We start from the raw sequence: 18,967 nt of genomic DNA, 5'->3' as shown, positions 1-18,967 counted from the left end.
TGGCTCTCTTAAGTAATTTATTTATTTGCAAATATAGACATTCTATCCTCACCTTTATTACTGAATGAGGATGTTTTTATTTGCCTAATGCATTAGACACATAAATTTCTCCCACTCAGCAAATCAAGTTATTGCTTACCTACAAGATACATTAGGAATGGGTTTAAATCACTCATTTTTTCCCAAGATATACAACAAGCTGGTTCCTATCCAGCTTTGTAATATATTCACAGTTGAAAACAGCAAGCAGATGTTCTTCAAAGCTCATTGTTTGTTGAAGCAATGCCCAATGCATTGTTTGTTTGTGGGACCATTTGTCTTTTCTCTGCCAACAATGTTCTCACATCAAGAGTACATGTTCTAATATGTATTGTCCACAATTACTATCATTGAAATGAATGGCTGCCAAGTCATTCCAGTGCCCTGGGAACATAGATTCTGCTGAAACTCATTAGTTTGCCACTTTGTTTAAAGCAGAGATGTGTAGCGCAGCAATGGGGAAGGGAGCCTTCAAAAATTTAAGGTATATTCCCCCTCCCTTCTCTTTCTAAGCTACTGGGCCATGGCATAATGGGCTGTTTCTGCAGCAGTATTGTCTTTTGGGTATTTGCTACTTCTCTCTCTTCCTCTCTCTGGCAATTGGAAGGCCATTTGGAAGATGTTAAGAGGGAGGAGCATTTAGCCCATAATACATAATTATGCTTCCCCCACCCCCAAGAAAAACCTCCAGTAAAAATACAAATCCATCCTAATTTCAGGAAATGGGAGGTGCATGCAAGGGATGTGATCTGATTCATCACTAGTGAGTTTACTATACCCTGGCTAAACTGGCTTAAAGCACCTGTCTAACAGACAAAAAATCCTGGCTTTTATTTCTGTGGTGCTTTGAAAGCTAGCCTTCTGATTACATAGCTCAGTGGCAGAAACCACATATTTTGTATGCAGGATCATAGAATTATAGACGCAATGCAGGAGTCTTTTGCCCAACATGGGGCTCAAGGCCACAACTCTGAGATAAAGAGTCTCAAATCATGTCAAAAAACTGGGGTCATGCTATACATGGATAGTGGCGTGGGGGGGGGCTGCATGCCGCCTGCCAGCTGGTTGGCAGCCCCCAGCAACGGCCCTGCTGGGGACATGGCGCAAGTGCAATTCCCCTGAAAAAAGCTCAACAACTTTGGGCCATCTCTCCCCTCATTTTCTTTAAATTTAGTCCCCCAAAACAGGAGTCGTCTTATACATGGGGGTGTCTTATACAGTGGTACCTCAGGTTAAGAACTTAATTCATTCTGGAGGTCTGTCCCTAACCTGAAAATGTTCTTAACCTGAGGTACCACTTTAGCTAATGGGGCCTCCCGCTGTCACTGTGTCGCCACCATGCAATTTCTGTTCTCATCCTGAAGCAAAGTTCTTAACCCGAGGTACTATTTCTGAGTTAGCGGAGTCTGTAACCTGAAGCATCTCTAACCCGAGGTACCACTGTACACGGAAAAATACAGTTCATTTTATATCTCAACGGTCCTCCCAAAGGAGCCCCCGTAGCACAGTTGGACACCAGCCTGAATCCTTGGACACCTGCTGCTACTCAGAGCAGTCAGTACTGAATTAGGTAGATCCATTGCTCAAGTATTCTTTCCCGGGACCCACTGCAAACTTGTAATGAAGACTTTCTTTCCCACCTCTTTCCATCCCGAAGCTCCAAACTGGTTTGAAAAACTGGAATTTTCTTGAGGAAGCTCAGCTTTGTCTAATTGGCTGTAACTCTCTAGGTGCAGTGGTTCTCAACCTGTGAGTCCCCAGATGTTGTTGGACTACAACTCCCATCATCCCTGAGCTCTGGCCTTGCTAGCTAGGGGTGATGGGAGCTGTAGTTCAACAACATCTGGGGACCCACAGGTTGAGAAAGGCTGCCAGGGTTTCAGACAGGAGCCTTTCCTAGCCATAATTGGTGATGCTGAGGCTCAAACCTGGAATCTTCTGCATGCAGAACATGCTCTCTGGCAATAAGAGGTGACCCTTCTTTAGCACCTTTTGTTTACTCTATTATTATTATTAATAATAATAATAATAATTAAATAAATTTTTATACCATGGTTCACAACACAAAAATCACAATATAAAAAAAATACATAATTGAGGAAAAATCTGCCTGATTTGCGTGGACAGGCGGAGTCCCCAGATCCCGTGCGGTCCCCCCGTCATGTGGAATAACGACTCTAGACAACGTGCTATGGGATTAAATTGGCCACAACTTTATTAAATTTCAAATGTGGGTAGACCTTGGCTCAGGCATTGGGCGTTCTCCCTCCCTAGTCCCCAGCCGGGGACCTAGGGAGCATCAGGGTTATCCAGTGTGGGGGGGGGATGGGCCGGCTCTGGAGAACATATGTTCAAGCAGAGATAGCCGCCCCCGTTACGCCGCCGCAGGGGAGAGCAATGACGACCTTTCGGCGTACGGCCAAAGCCTCCCTTCGAAAACCCCTTTAACGGGGAACCCTGGTATCGCCGCCGCAAAGAGGAAGATGGACTAAAGGATTCCGCCCAAGGCCTGATACCGCCAAAGTTGTGACGTTTTGCTACGGGAAAGGCGAAACCTGCCAATGCAGGGAAATTCCTTTCCGGCCCTTTAACAGCGACCTTAACGTAGCAGTGCCCGCATACCTGTGAAGAAAAATTAACCTGCAAAACCTGTGAAGAAAAGTTAACCTGCAAAATAAGACATTAACTGAGGGTGGGTAGGGTGGGAGAAGCTCTGGAGCCAAGTGAGGATTCCCAGGTAAGATCCTCCCTCTATTGTGTGGGCAGGTAATCCCTCCCCTACCTGGCCTGGTCTCCTTGGCAACACCTCCCCCAGATGGGATTGGACAACTGACTGAGGTAGGCGGAGACCTCCAGGTATCCCACCTGGGGGAAGGCAAAGCCAAGCCTATGCTGTTGGGGCCGCTCCAGATCTAGGGGCTGCACGCGTCCACGCAAAGGGCGCCCCCCGTTTTAAGTGGGGAGCAGTCATTATAGTCATGGATAGATGTGTACAGGGCCCAATTTAGGTTTGATGAGGCCCTAAGCTACTGGTAATGGGGCCCTTTATATGTCCAGCTGTCCTTTGTCAACAACAAATTGTTGCTGTTTTTTGTGTTGAATATATGCTATATGGTAATTTTTGGACCTAATAGGTGGCGCTGTGGGTTAAACCACAGTGCCTAGGACTTGCTGATCGAAAGGTCAGCGGTTCGAATCCCCGTGACGGGGTGAGCTCCCGTTGCTGTGTCCCAGCTCCTGCCAACCTAGCAGTTCGAAAGCACCCCAAAAGTGCAAGTAGATAAATAGGGACCGCTCTCCAGCGGGAAGGTAAACGGCGTTTCCGTGTGCTGCGCTGGTTCGCCAGAAGCGGCTTAGTCACGCTGGCCACGTGACCTGGAAGCTGTTTGTGGACAAGCGCCGGCTCCCGGCCTCTTGAGCGAGATGAGCACACAACCCTAGAGTCAGTCACGACTGGACCTGGTGGTCAGGGGTACCTTTACCTTTAGCTTTAGGTATCTAAAGCCATTTGCCACTGTTGTTGTATGCAGGTTTTATTTTATTTGTTTTTTATCTTATATTTTGGAAAGGTACATCCAGGTTTGGTTTTTTCCTTTAAATTTTTTTGGGGGGCCCCCAAGAGAGTGGGGTCCTAAGCTATAGCTTGTTTGGCTTATACATAAATCTGGCACTAGATGCAAATTCTATCAAGTTGTTTTCTAAAAAAACAACCCCTCAGAGTAAAACTGGGTGGGAGGAAGATTTTTAAAAAAACATGCTCAAAATTTGAAGCAAATGGAAAGGAGAGAGAGTGAACGGACAGGTGTCAGTTTGTGAGAGAATCAGTGAACATATGTCTATGTGTCTTTTCTGCCATCTTGCTTTTCCAGTCACTTCGTTCCATATCCACTCATGCCCAGTTGTTGTGGTTTTTCCTCACAACAGGCGTGCCAGCATTCCATGGCCACTGGGCATGCTCAGTCCACATTGGGATGCTTGTGGAAGGTTACCCTGTCCTCTGTCTCTCCCCCCCCCCCCACACACACACAAAAGGGTTTTTTTAACTTTTGCAAACCTCAGTCTGGTGATACTGTTTGTGGCTGTTGCTATTTTGTCTACACAGGCAATGGCACCCCAAGAATTGAATCAGAACTAAAATACTATAGGGATTTTATTTTATTTTATTGCTTCCCTGACATTTAAGAAATCTGACATTTAGTAGCTATACATGATTGGGGATTTGTTTTCCTAGCTTATTTAGAAGACAGTTAAACTTTCCTCTTTTTTCACTCAAGTTGCTTTCATTAACATTAAGCAATGGTTTAGGCGGAACTAAACCACAGAGCGTTTTTACTTTGCAATTTTCTAATATTTTCAAATGCTGTCTAATATCTGTAATGAATCAGATCAGTTCTGAAGCATCCTGTCAAAAAATATAGCTCTCCTCGAATGGTTTTATTAAATATTAGCCCTTATCATTTGCTGCCTACTGTACACCAAAGCTTTCGCGCTGATGAAATTTCTGGGGGATTATCTATAAAAGCACCAGCTTCGGGAATGTGATCTGAATTTTAATGATGGTGCAGATCTAAATGTTACTTGGGCTGCTGTGTGCAGAGAAAAAGAAAGGCATCGTCAAGTGATGCAGTCTGTGGAGACTGTTGCAGTCCCCAAATTGCCTCCATCCTCAGTCTGTAAGCATCAATGGCCAATGGATATGCATTCGCTTTTCTATTCACCTTACAGAGGAAAGCCCAGCGGTTCTATTGCCTCCTCCATTTGGATCAACAAATGCTCTTAATGTGCCACAATCCCACATCACCTGGAACTGTCGGAAATGTGCTTTGCTTTCCTGGCAGGCTCTCTAATTGCTTTCCATACGTATGTGGCACACAATCAGAGTTTTACCATAAGTGCTTAACAGTGTGATCTCAGGCACGCTTCCTCTGAAGTAAGCCCTGCAGACTTCAATGAAACTTACTCCCAGCTAAAAGATCAAGTATGCAGCCCAAACAAAGCCACTTTTAATTTGCTAAGAGGTTTCACTAGCAGGCTTATAATTCCCAGAAACCCCGTTGGATCCCATTGTAGAACTGGTGTTGCACTGGCTTGTTAGCTTTTAGGTATGGAAGCTGGTCTTAGGGACAAGTTTTTATTATGTAGAACTTCATCTCTGAACAACACTAATTGCCTCAGTTCCTCAGGCTCCCCTTCTGCAAAATTCAGGCATGGGGATCTGCCCTATATCTTTCCCTGTGAAGACAGATGCAAATAATTCAGCATCTTTACAATCTCCTTATTCTCGTTTGGTACACCTTTGACTTCCTTGTCATCCAGGGGTCCAACCACCGCCCTAGGTTTACTCCTACTAACATATTTAAATAACATTTTGTTGGTGATCTTAACGTTTTTAGCAATGTTCTCTTCAAATTGTTTTATTTAGCTTCCATTATTGTCTACCTGCACTTCCTTTGTCAACGTTTGTGTTCCTTTTTGTTCTCATCATTTGAAGGAAGCCTTCTTGCCTCTAATAGCTTCTTTAGCATCCTCTTCGCTCAGGTACCCAGTGCTGGATTTACGTATAAGCTAAGCAAGCTATAGCTTAGGGCCCCACTCTCCTGGGGGCCCCCAAAAAATTAAAGGGGGGGAAACTGGATGTATATTTCCAAAATATAAGATAAAAAACAAATAAAATAAAACCTACATACAGCAGCAGTATTTTGTGGTGTGTAGGCTCCTATGATATAAGTAATGGGCCCCGGCTGCTAGCCTGCTCCCTAAAATATCACTGATTTTAGATGTCTATTAGGTCCATAAATTACCATATAGCATATATCCAACACAAAAAACAGTGACAAAGGCTTAGGGCCTCATCAAACCTAAATCCGGCCCTGGTAGCACCTTTTCTGCTTTGCAGTCTATACTTTAGTTGAGTTACTTTTTGGAAAAAAACTTTGCCTTTCAACTTCCTTTTTGATTAAAAAGGATCAGACATTAGACTTAGATTTAAAATTCAGTTTCTGTTCTTGACTATATTACCATTGTGATGTTTTTCAAGAAAGCTAACAACTGCATCCTTCGACTCTGCCAATCATCTAGTAGGGCTTCTTGCCCTAGAGATTTCTCATGCTTGACACAGAAATTTAGCAACCCATTCTAAAACAAATTCCTAGATTCACTGAAGCTCTACTGACCAATCCCTGGTGGCCCTGGATGGAAATTGGAAGCTTTAAGTGCTTGCAAGCTCTTGGGCATTTGTATATTTAGATCTGTTGCCAAGTCCATCTCGTTGCTCTTTTAGCATGGAGTGACCTCTAGTGAGTTAATAGAGCTTCATCAGGCATCACTAGAAATGGGGTGTGTGTGTGTGTGTGTGTGTGTGTGTGCGTGTGTGCGTGTGTGCGTGTGCGTGTGATGGTTTGCAACACCAGTACTTAATTGAAGGTACACAGCCTCAGCTAATGAACAGAGAGTCTAGTCTACACCTTTACTGTTCTAAATATCAGATGCAAAATGTTGTTCCATCTGGGCCTGAAGTTAAGACTTGTCATCTGGACCAACTGATTAACTCATCTTGGTTTTGGTTAGAAACAGCATTCTGGCAAATTTCAGGTTAATGTTCAAATTAATGTAAATCCTGTTTTTGAAAAAGAAAAGGCAAATTGTTTGTGAGGTTACGTGACTATAAGAGTGGATCGCTAATTAAGGGGTGGACAGCATCCATTTTTTTAGGGCTACAATCATCTATCAGGGGCTGCAAGCTGGTGGCAGGCTGAGGCAAAGCAGATGATGGATGGCGTCAGAGAAAGAAATGTTCTGAATTAACTAATCTGGAATAATCTCCCCCCCCCCCTCACTTTTCTGCCTTACCTATTCTTCATGGACGTAACCAGAATTTATGTTAGGAGGGGTAGAACTGAGCTACCTGCGAAGTAATTGGTTAGTTCGCCTATGGTTCAGTTGGCTTGCCAGTTGCATCACTAGAATGCTACACAACATCATCCAAGTGACCTCAGCCAGTGTGGTGTAGTGGTTAAGAGTGGTAGACTCGTAATCTAGTGAACCGGGTTCGCGTCCCTGCTCCTCCACATGCAGCTGCTGGGTGACCTTGGACCAGTCACACTTCTTTGAAGTCTCTCAGCCCCACTCACCTCACAGAGAGTTTGTTGTGGGGGAGGAAGGGAAAGGAGAACGTTAGCCGCTTTGAGACTCCTTAGGGTAGTGATAAAGCGGGATATCAAATCCAAACTCTTCTTCTCAGCGAGCATTTGAATTTCAAATATTCTGATTATTTCTACTTTTACTTAAGTATTTTTTACTTATTTGCTTGATTGGGGGGGGGGGAGCTGCCCCCCTGGCTACACCTATGGTATTCTTTTACACCAAGACTCACAATTCTCCACAAAGGTTCTCATCCTCCACTGTATCATAATATTTGAAAAACTGCTTTTGCATAGGGCAAGCTCCATTGATGATTAACATCAAGCTACAGAAAAGCAGGTATTCTGCCTACAGTTCATGACAGAGAAGCATGCCAAGGTGGAAATGTAATCGGTTTTAAGCTTTCAAGCCTGAAGTCCATTCCACATTGTGAATAACATACCTATGGAGAGCTCTCTTTTGCATTCATTGCAGACCCAATGTTTTCCAGCAATGGTATCTTGGAATAAACTTACTGAAATGGCTTCCCTCCTAGTGGCAGACATATGCAGAAACAGGAAGGAGCACAATTTCAGAAACTATGAGATGCTTGGCAGCCCCCCTTGTTCAAGTACACTTCCCAGTGTTCAAGTGAGCCTTTAAAAATCCAGCTTGGACACAAAATTAAAAACAGCTCTCTGAGTAAAACACAAAGCAAATCTATGAATGAAGATTTTGTAAGTGTTTGGAAAACTTGCAATAAAAACTATGTATTCTATTGTTGTGGTATAACTAGGAATTATAAGACATATTCTGCAAGCACAGCTAGAGCTTAGAACAGATTTATATGAGATTACACACTGTGTTTGTACTAAAATGTTGTAAAGCTGCACAAGAGCATTTAGCTGTTATTGCACATTTCATTGGCTACCAGGTTATATATTTAATTTTGGCACCATTTGTCTGTTTTTAATTATCGCATATAAATGTGAAAGAAATATACTACGTTCATCTAAACCTCGACTTCATTTGACCGTTTCTAATGTCTGTTGGTCTTCACACCCTCAACGAATGGTACAGCAGGCTCCTAGTGTTAGAAGCACAAAAAATGAAATTGTGTTTTAAAGAACAAAGAAGAAAAGGAGAAACCAGTGTGATAATCAGAATGCTTGGCACACTTTGCTCAGAAAATCCCCAAGAACACTGTAATACAAGCATGGCAAAGACCAGCATTATCAGTCAACTTCTGATAGACAGATAGATAGATGATAGATAGATGATAGATAGATAGATAGATGATAGATAGATAGATAGATAGATAGATAGATAGATAGATAGATAGATAGATAGATAGATGATAGAGAGCAATATGCCTTACTCAGCCTGGTGCTTCATTTGCAAAGGAAAACAGATACATTCAAATTGCTTGCCTTCAAAACCATTGGGGGAGGGGAACAATCTTCTTCTTAAAGTTTGATAGGAGCAAAACAGTTTCTGATTTTGCATTCACTCCTTTCACTAGAACTTAAGCAGGAAAATGTCTCGTGAATTATGCCCATTGCATCTGTAGATGAATGTAACATCTCTGGATTGACCCATCCAGGTGTTATTACTGGCTTACAAAGCAATGTCTTGAACAAAGAGTACACACAAAACTGAAAAGTGCCCTAGGCAGGCCTTAATATTTCATAAATCAAGACATAGCACAGCAATACAAGACTCCTGATTGGCTAATGTGTGGAATCTGGAGAGTGACTAATACAACATCACTCACTTGTCAGAATTTATGGGACTCATCATCACTTAATTAACAGTATAAATATTTTTTAAAAACATTTTCAAATAAAACTTTACAATTGTAATAAGACCCTGCGCTCCACTAAATGAGTTATGGGACATTAATTTACATCCAGTTGTGTTGAACTGAAGTGTGAATGAGCATGCCATAATTCACGCTTGTCATGTCTTATTGCTTTTTTTAGATAAAAAAAAAATCCAACAAATTATCAAAATTTAAGCGGGGGGAGGGGAGTTATCTTTGTTGGAAAACAGCACCAAAACAGATTACAGATAGAATTCTCGTGCCTTGTTGCTGCTTTTGTTCGTGCTTCTTAAATATTTTGAAAGCTCTGATTTCTCTAAACTTTGCTTTTATGGATCATCACTGTCAAATCACACAAAAATCTGGCATAAGCTGGTTGTAGAAGCAGTTTGTCCACAGTGGCCTTGATCTGTGGTGAGAAAACCATGTTATCATTCACAGGATTCAGCCTTCAGTGGATGAGTGGTGCTGTCACCATTTTGTTTTGTTTTTTGGCTACACCAGCTTCAGGCTGGCATAATTGAAGAGACCAAGAATTTGGCCTTTGGGGGTATAACAGGACTTTGGACTGAGTGGATTCAAAGCCACGAACACCATGCTCCAATCCCTGAAGCACTCCAATGCTACTGCCACTGGGAACTGGGGTCTCCATTATGGTGGAGCCCTCCGCCACAAGTTGTGCTCTTCTCTGCTGACAGAAGCCAGCAGAGTATATGACATTCCCCCTTCCCCCAGAATGCACTGGGCCAAGCATCATTTTAGGACACTCTGGAGAAAATGCCTTGGCAGTCACTTTTTTGCAGCAGCAGCAGATGCTCTTTCCCTCAGGATGTCCTGGCACTTGGTTGTATATGAGGTATTTGTTAGGTTTCTGTTTTGCCACTGTGCAGTGCTTGGAGTCACAAGACTCTGTTTACATTCCAGACATTCCAGACTGTTGGAAGTCTCACGGGAGACAAAAGACAGATGTTGATATTACTGGTTTCCTGTTTCTTTGTACCAGTTGCCTCTCTGCTTTCACAGAGAGAGGATGTATATTCTTTTCTGTCTGCGTAGTTAGAAATAAAACTCTTAGCAATGTAGTTCATATTTCTCGTCTTTCTGCTGCTTGGATACTCTGCATAATGAGGGAACGTGTCTGGATCCTCATCAAAGGCTTAGGTCGTTAATCTCCGTCGGAGGACTCGACTGGAGGAGTAGCTCGGTCGAACGCAAGTTCCGACAGTATTTGCATGTTGAGGTGTGATGGCGTGCCAGCTGCATGGAGCTCTGTGACAAAGAAGGAACCAGCAAAAAGCACCTCTCTCCCATCAGGAGGAGCATCACATGAGTAGAGTGCCGGTCACAGGATCTCAGGATACAAGCCACTGTGTTTGAGGTCTGCTCAAATCCAACCGCAACACGTGGCTAATAATGTATTATCAATAGTTAGGTCATCATACAAAATTTACAAAGCATAAACATCCACATATAATGTGTGTATAGTTATGCAAAAGTCCATAAACAAGAAATAGTAAGCATAATAAATTGCTGCCAGGGGCACGGGGATGAAGGGGACACGGGACGAAGGCAGGATGCCTTTCAGTAGTCAATATCCAGCAATATTGCAGTGGTAGGTGCTTCAACGTGTAGAATGCAGCAATGAACAGCAAACAAAACAGGGACAGAACAGAACAGAACAGAACAGTGTTTCCGGAATAAGAATTTATCTGCTGATGAAGAATCATCCTTGAAACAGTTTACTTATCCCAGAAACACTGTTCTGTTCTGTTCTGTTCAATTTATTATGCTTACGATTTCTTGTTTATGGACTTTTGCATAACTATGCATACATTGTATGTGGATGTTTATGATTTGTAAATTTTGTATTATGACCTAACTACAGTGGACGCTCGGGTTGCGAATGCAATCCGTGCGGGATGCATGTTCGCAACCCGCAGCGTTCACAACCCGCAGCAGCACATCTGTGCACGTGCAGGTTGCGATTCGGCGCTTCTGTGCATACACAAAGCACGATTTAGCACTTCTGCAAATGCACAACTGCCGAAACCCAGAAGTAACCCATTCCGGTACTTCCGGGTTTCAGCGGTCCGTAACCTGAAAAAGCACAACCTGAAGCGTCTGTAACCTGAGGTATGACTGTATTGATAATATATTATTAGCCATGTGTTGCAGTTTGATTTGAGCAGATTTTTCTATATTGCAACACAGGGGTTTTGTCTCTGTTACACATTGTGTTTGAGGTGACAGGGAAGCCTCCTCTGTGGAGCAATCCATTGTCATCAAGGGAATCACATACATGCGCAAACCAGTACAAGACATAGCAGCCTGTGTTCCCAGAATGTCTCATCCAGACTTAACGGGACAGTCCGTTCTGGAATGTTTTGTATTTTCGCTCTTCTGTAAAATGGTCTGTCTAGCTTCCATTGCCGTCCTTCTTTACTCCATTAAAAACAATACAGGCTTGGATCAGTCCCTGGTCTTTGTGGGTTCTGGGCATGCTTTGCTTTCCAGCACATTGCAGCCCAAATGATAAAAAATGCAATGATCCTGCCAGACTCTTAAGCATGAAGAATGGGAAGCGAGGCTTTTCATTGCTAGCTTTAACGTGTGTGTGTGTGTGTGTGTGTGTGTGTGTGTGTGTGCCTACCAGGCTACTGCAGCCTTGGCTAATCTTTCGTCTGTAGTCATTTAATTACCCTGCTTTTGGTTTCCATTTGCTTTTCTCTTTGGCTGATTTCCAGAAGCTCTGGTTTCGGGGTTCCCGTTTTTCTAAATTTCATTATCAAAACTGTTACAGCAGATTCCATGACCAACAAACATGGAAGCTCCTGGAGCAGTTAATAATGCTTGTGGAGATGGTCAGAAGGAAGGAGAGAGGATGCAGAGGGGGTGCCCTCTGTGTAGTTAAACATCTCTTGTAATAATAACACACTGTATTTATGTCTAAGGAGAAGGTGCCCAGGAGCAAGACAGCGCATTATCCATCAGTTTCAATGTACAGGGTGCTTTGTAAGCTGCGTCTCACACAGCATCCTGGGAATCTCCAAGCACAGCCAACATGTTTTGATGTTAGAGGTCCACTTCATGTACTACAAGAAGTGGAGCTTCACATACTGTCAGGGACGCAGCGAGAGCGCAGGGAGGGGAGGAGATGGAGAGCGAGGGGGAGCAATCCGAGGGCAGCGTAGGAGAAGAGGACAGTAGCCCGAGAGATTCCATGAGCCCCTCCAGTGAATCGGAAGATTCACAGAAGGGGGCGCTGATGGCCAGGGCAAGGGGGGCCCCAAGGGGGACACCCCAGAAGCAAGGGGCCAGCGGGGACTCCCAGAGCAGCAGTTGGAAATCAGGACCAGCTTCCCCACCAGAGCGTAGTGGGGGGGAGGAGTCCCAGGTATCAGGGCCAGTGTATTCACCACCAGCGAGAGAAGATGAGTCAGGGTTGGCCACGCCTCCATCGGAGAGCGAGGGAACGGTCAAGAGGAAGGTTGCCGGCTGGGTGCGCGCGCCAAGTTCAAATGTACAGGCGAGCGGCGCAGCAGGTAGCCCAGATAGGGAACCAGGTCCTAAAGCCCGCCGGAAGGAGGGGCAAGAATCAGGGGGGTCAGCGTCAGAAGAGTCCAGAAAGGATGAAACCCCAGCGGGCAGGAGGGCCCAGAGGAGGAAGGAGCTAAGGAAGAGGTGGAGCAAGGCTAGAGTCTTAAACTGGTGTGGAAGGGGAGGAGAGTCAGACAGAACTTCGCCGGTCTAGGCTTTAAGACGTAGAGTTGCACGCTGCGGCTTTGAAATGGAAACTGAACTTCAATAAAGACTTTTGTACATAACTACAGCCAGGCGTTGGTCCTTTGTGAGCTGGGACCTAGGGGCGGCTCTGACACAAACGTTCACTGCACATTCCAGTGGGGAACCGTGTTCACATGTAAAGCAGGGAGCAGCCCTCCAGAAGTTGCTAGACGCTAGCTCCCACCATCCCTGCATATTGGCCATATTAGTGTTAGGATATAGTTCCGTTCCACCTTAAAGGGAACAGGCATGACTGTTGTGTGTCACATGCCTGTTTACTTCCAGCACAGACTGCTGGGAACTTCCGTTTTGTAGATTGCTTTTGCTATTGCTGTTTGCTCTGACACGAAGGGAAGCAGACATGTTTTTCCTTTGTTCCCGAACTATGCTGAATAAATGCTGTAAATATGCTTACACATGTCTCTGTCCGCCCCTTCCGTTGTGAGAAGATTTATTCACTCTGCTGATAGAGCGTGCCGAGTCTCTAAAGTTATCTGAGGCTCGTGTCGCTGTTTGATGCTGTTCCAAGGGAGATCGGTGATCGCCCGGCTGCCCGACGGTGGCTGGAACCAGCTGGGGGCCTGCCTGACACCCCTGTCTCCCCAGCAGTATCCCAGCAATTAGCTGGGGCCAATGGGAGTAGGAGCACAACATCTGAGGGCTGCAGGATTCACCAATTTTGCACTAAAGAGAGGCAGGTCTGCATCTATAGTTAACACACACCTGGGAGCTGAACGCGGCTAAAGCTAAAGTGTTGCACGTGTCTGCTCAGTGGTTGTGTGCAGGTAATGCCCCAATTTCAGGGACATGGGTGGCGCTGTGGGTTAAACCACAGAGCCTAGGACTTGCTGATCAGAAGGTCGGTGGTTCGAATCCCCACGACGGGGTGAGCTCCCATTGCTTGGTCCCTGCTCCTGCCTACCTAGCAGTTCGAAAGCACGTCAAAGTGCAAGTAGATAAATAGGTACCGCTTCGGCGGGAAGGTAAACGGCGTTTCCATGCGCTGCTCTGGTTCGCCAGAAGCGGCTTAGTCATGCTGGCCACGTGACCCGGAAGCTGTACGCTGGCTTCCTCGACCAATAAAGCGAGATGAGCGCCGCAACCCCAGAGTTGGTCACGACTGGACCTAATGGTCAGGGGTCCCTTTACCTTTACCTTAATGCCCCAATTTCAGTGCTGCACTTCACTGCAAGGACCAGTTGGCAGCCCTTATCTTTTGTGTTGTGTAAAAGCAGTGGTTAGATTTTGAACCTACAGGAAGGCTTATAGTGTTCTTCATGAACTACTTGGATATTTTGGGTTGCTTTAAAGACGAGCGTTACTTTGTGGAAAACTTACTTACTTAACTAAGGATGGAGGGGAAATTCAGTTCAGTTCACATTTTAAGGTGAATCTACCTAATTGGCAGTTCCCTAATCAATGCACAAACTGAAACAAAGTTATCCTTCAAATTTCAGACAACTCTCCTCCCCCAAGAGTCCTTTAAAATACATGAATGTGGTGAACTGAACTATTCACATTTACATGATATGGAATTTTTGCCATAATAACAGCTGAGTCCCATCTTTCGAAAGTACAGTCCCCAGACAATCTTTGTTGAGTTCACATTCTTGAACTTTTGTCTTTCCGTTGATGAAATGCCATTTCTAATAAACATTCTCCTCTGCACTGTACAATAATGCTGTCACTAAGATTTTTGACTCCTGGAAGTTCTTTTGCAAATGACATCATGGAGTACCTCAGCTGTTGACGAGATACCAAAATCAAGTCTCGTGAGGAATATATAAATGAACCTGGAACTGCATTCCAAATGTATTTGGTGATGTCCTGAAATATTCAGGCTAAGCTTTGAGAAAATTGTGCACCACCGAGATCATGTCAGCTGTTGGTCGCATGATATTTCTCTCTCAGATGGTCACTTGATTACCCACATGCAATGAAGTTGTTTACTGTGTTGGTAGTCATTATAATGTTCAGAGCAACTGGTGCTCATTGTGTAATAATCCATCCAGCTAAAGAGAAAGTTGAAATATTCTCTCAATTTTTAGATGTTGTGATAGTAAAATCTTTGAACCATCCTCTTGAAGCCATGGACATGTAGAAAATGGGTTGAACATTCACATTGTGGGTGAGTCCTTCAGGCCTCCATTGGCTATTTCATTTAGAACAGAGATATGAATCTGTAGTCCTCCATATGTTGTTGGTCCAGGCAGGTCCAGGCTGGTTGGAACTGGTCCAAGCCTGTTTGAACAACTCCAAGCTGGTTGGAACTGGTCCAAGCTGGTTGGAACCAGTTCACACCAGTTGGAACCAGTCCAAGCAGGATTGAACCAAGCCAGGCCAGTTGGAACTGGTTCAAACTGGTTAGAACTGGTCCAAGCTGGTTAGATCAGGTCTAGGCTGGTTGGTATCAGCCCAGATTGGTTGGAACTGGTCCAAGATGGTTGGAAGCGGTCCAAACCAACTGGAACTGGTCCAAGCCAGTTGGAACCGGTCCAGGAACCAGTCAAAACTGGTTTGAACCGCTCCAAGCCGGTTGGAACCAGTTCAGACCAGTTGGAACAGGTCCTAGCCGTTTGGAACCGGTCTAGGCAAGTAGGAACTGGATCAGACCAGGTGGAACTGGTCCAAGCAAGCTGGAACAGGTCTAAGCCGGTTGGAGCCAGTTGGGACAGGTTGGAACCGGTCCAAGCAGTTTTGAACCACTCCAAACTGGTTGGAACAGGTCTAGGCCAGTTGGAACCAGTTCAGACCGGTTGGAACTGGTCTGAGCTGGTTGGAACCGGTTTAGACCGTTGGAGCTAGTCCGAGCCGGGTGAACAGGTTCAGACCAGTTGGAGCTGGTCCGAGCCGGTTGGAACCAGTTTAGACCAGTTGGAACTGGTTTAGGCCGGTTGGAACCGGTCTAGGCCAGTTGGAACCGGTCTAGGCCAGTTGGAATCGGTCCGAGCCGGTTGGAACCAGTTCAGACCAGTTGGAACTGGTTCAGGCCGGTTGGAGCTGTTCCGAGCCAGCTGGAACTGGTTCAGACTGGTTGGAACTAGTCTGAGCCGGTTGGAGCTGGTTTAGACTGGTTGGAGCCGGTTCAGACCGGTTGGAACTGGTCCGAGCGGGTTGGAACCAGTTCAGGCCAGTTGGACCTAGTCTGAGCCGGTTTGATCCGGTTTAGACCAGTTGGAGATGGTTCAGACCGGTTGGAACCAGTTCAGGCTGGTTGGAACTGGTCCGAGCCGGTTTGAACTGGTTTAGACCGGTTGGAGCCGGTTCAGACCGGTTTGAACTAGATCAGACCGGTTGGAGCAGGTTCAGACCAGTTGGATCGGTTCAGACCAGTTGGAACTGGTTCAGGCCGGTTGGAACCGGTTCAGACCAGTTGGGACTGGTCTGAGCCGGTTTGAACCAGTTTAGACCGGTTGGAACCAGTTCAGACCGATTGGAACTGGTCTGAGCTGGTTGGAGCCGGTTCAGACCAGTTGGAACTGGTTCAGACCGGTTTGAACCGGTTCAGACTGGTTGGGACTGGTACAGGCTGGTTGGAACTGGTTCATACTGGTTGGAACCGCTCTGAGCCGATTGGAACCGGTTCAGGCCAGTTGGAACTGGCCCGACCCATTTGGAACCGGTCTAGACCGGTTGGAACTGGTCTGAGCCGGTTGGAACAGGTTCAGACCGGTTGGAACTGGTTTATGCCGGTTTGAGCAGTTTCAGACCGGATAGAACCGGTTCAGACTGGTTGGAACCAGTTGAGGCTGGTTGGAATACGTTCAGGCCGGATGGAACTGGTTTATGCCGGTTTGAGCAGGTTCGGACCAGTTGGAACCGGTTCAAACTGGTTGGAACTGGTCCTAGCCGGTTGGAACCGGTTCAGATTGGTTGGAGGTGGTCTGAACCGCTTGGAACTGGTCCGGACCGGTTGGAACTGGTTTATGCCGGTTTGAGCCGGTTTAGACCAGTTGGATCCGGTTCAGACCAGTTGGAACTGGTCTGAGCCGGTTGGAACCAGTTCAGACTGGTTGGAGCCGGTTCAGACCGGTTGGATCTGGTTCAGATCGGTTAGAACAGATTCAGACCTGTTGGAACTGGTTCAGACCGGTTCAAACAGGTCTGAGCCCGTTGGAACTAGTTCAGACTGGTTGGAACAGGTCCAAGCCGGTTGGAACTGGTTTAGACCAGTTGAAGCCGGTTCAGACCGGTTGAAACTGGTCCGAGCCAGTTGGAACTCGTTCAGACCAGTTGGAGCTGGTCCGAGCCGGTTGGAACTGGTTCAAACCAGTTGGAGCTGGTCCGAGCCGGTTGGAACAGGTTTAGACCGGTTGGAACCAGTTCAGACCAGTTGGATCTGGTTCAGATCGGTTGGAACTGGTCCGAGCCAGTTGGAACTGGTTCAGACCAGTTGGAGCTGGTCCGAGCCGGTGGAACCGGTTTAGACCGGTTGGAACCAGTTCAGACAAGTTGGATCTGGTTCAGACCGGTTGGAACTGTTCTGAGCCAGTTGGAACCGGTTCAGACCGGTTGAAACTGGTCCGTGCCAGTTGGAACCGGTTCAGACCGGTTAGAACTGGTTCAGACCTGTTGGAACCGTTTCAGACTGGTTGAAACTGGTCTGAGCCAGTTGGAACTGGTTCAGACCGGTTGGAACCCGTTCAGACCGGTTAGAACTGGTTAACACCTGTTGGAACGGTTTCAGACTGGTTGAAACAGGTCTGAGCTGGTTGGAACCATTTCAGACCAGTTGGAACCGGTCCAAGTCAGTTGGAACAGGTTTAGACCAGTTGGAACTGGTTCAGACCTGTTGCAACCGGTTCAGACCGATTGAAACTGGTCCGAGCCAGTTGGAACTGGTTCACACCAGTTGAAACCGGTTTAGACCGGTTGGAGCCGGTTCAGACTGGTTGGAACTAGTCCGAGTCGGTATGAACCGGTTTAGACCAGTTGGATCAGTTTCAGACCGGTTGGAACTGGTCTGAGCAAGTTGGAACCGGTTCAGACCGGTTGAAACTGGTCCGAGCCGGTTGGAACCGGTCCAAGCCAGTTGGATCCAGTTCAGACCGGTTGGAACTGGTCCAAACCGTTTTGAACCGGTTTAGACCGGTTGGAACCGGTTCAGACTGGTTGGAACTAGTCCGAGTCCGAGTTTAGACCGGTTAGAACTTGTTCAGACCTGTTGGAACCGGTTCAGACCAGTTGAAACTGGTCCGAGCCAGTTGGAACCGGTTCAGACCAGTTGGAGCTGGTCCGAGCCGGTTCGAACCGGTTCAGATGGTTGGAACCAGTTCAGACTGGTTGGAACGTCTGTGCTGAGCCTTGTGAAAGCAGTAGAGAGTATACCTGAATATGTCATACCCTTTGGATTGAAAACACCAAAGTTGCAGGCATCAGAAGCCAGGCTGCATTTCCAAAGAAGAAGCCAAACAAATTAGAAATTAAAAACACATAAAAAAAAAAACTAACAAATGGGGAAGAAAATGTATTATAAAATAGTGAGTGGGAAATTGTTTTTTTAAAAAATTATTAGACATTCGAACAAAATGTATTATCTTAAAACATATCATCCTTAATTTTTCAAAATATGAGTACCAGCACCTTGTTCCCCCTTCCCCCAAAAATCACTTTGAGGGGGGGTGAAATCCCCAAAAAGGATGTTACTTTTTTCTGTATGCCACAACAGATGCGAGAATATTGTTAGCAAAGAATTGGAAGAAACAAGATTTACCAACTATCAAAAAAAGGCAGATGAAGATGATGGACTATATGGAACTTGCCGAACTGACCGGGAGACTCCGTGACCAGAGAGAAGAGACGGTGGAAGAAGACTGGAAGAAGTTTAAGGAATATTTGAAAAAATATGTTAATATTTAAACCTTAGAATAGCTTTGGAAGTGGATATAGGCTGTAGGGTTAGAAGTAGAAGATAGCGTATTTTAAAATAGTATTATTTGTAAGTGATAAAATGTGAAGTTATTTTAAGTGTGATTTAAAATAAAAGATGGTTCGATATTATGATATATGTAAACTGCTAAAGATGAAGTAAAATGAAAATCAGATAGGTGGGACTTGGGGAAGCCCACTTAACAATGTTTAGAAAAATAAGGATATGACAAGAATTTGTTTGTATTGTTTGTCTTTTCTGTTTGTGTTTTTTTATTTGTGTTATAAAATGAAAAAAAAATGTGGGGGGAGGACACACACAAAATCACTTTGAAG

At 45.4% G+C, this 18,967-nt stretch overlaps 1 long non-coding RNA gene across 3 annotated transcripts in view; it reads left to right on the top strand.

Moving 5' to 3' along the window:
- The window catches only part of LOC309335539, a 30,969-nt gene that overhangs the window by 7,926 nt on the left and 4,076 nt on the right, over nt 1-18,967 (top strand). The window contains exon 1 of one of the 3 annotated variants that reach the window (XR_014153565.1): nt 18,333-18,701. The exons of the other annotated variants lie outside the window; for them this stretch is intronic. This is a non-coding gene — a long non-coding RNA (uncharacterized lncRNA). Of the gene's footprint in view, nt 1-18,332; nt 18,702-18,967 lie in introns of those variants that run through there. 3 annotated transcript variants of the gene reach the window in all.

The sequence above is a fragment of the Podarcis erhardii genome (assembly GCF_964252035.2).
Source record: "Podarcis erhardii genome assembly, chromosome: 1".
Taxonomy (NCBI): Eukaryota; Metazoa; Chordata; class Lepidosauria; order Squamata; family Lacertidae; genus Podarcis; species Podarcis erhardii.
Note: the sequence above shows the minus strand (reverse complement) of the source record. Positions and strands in the feature narration are given on the sequence as shown.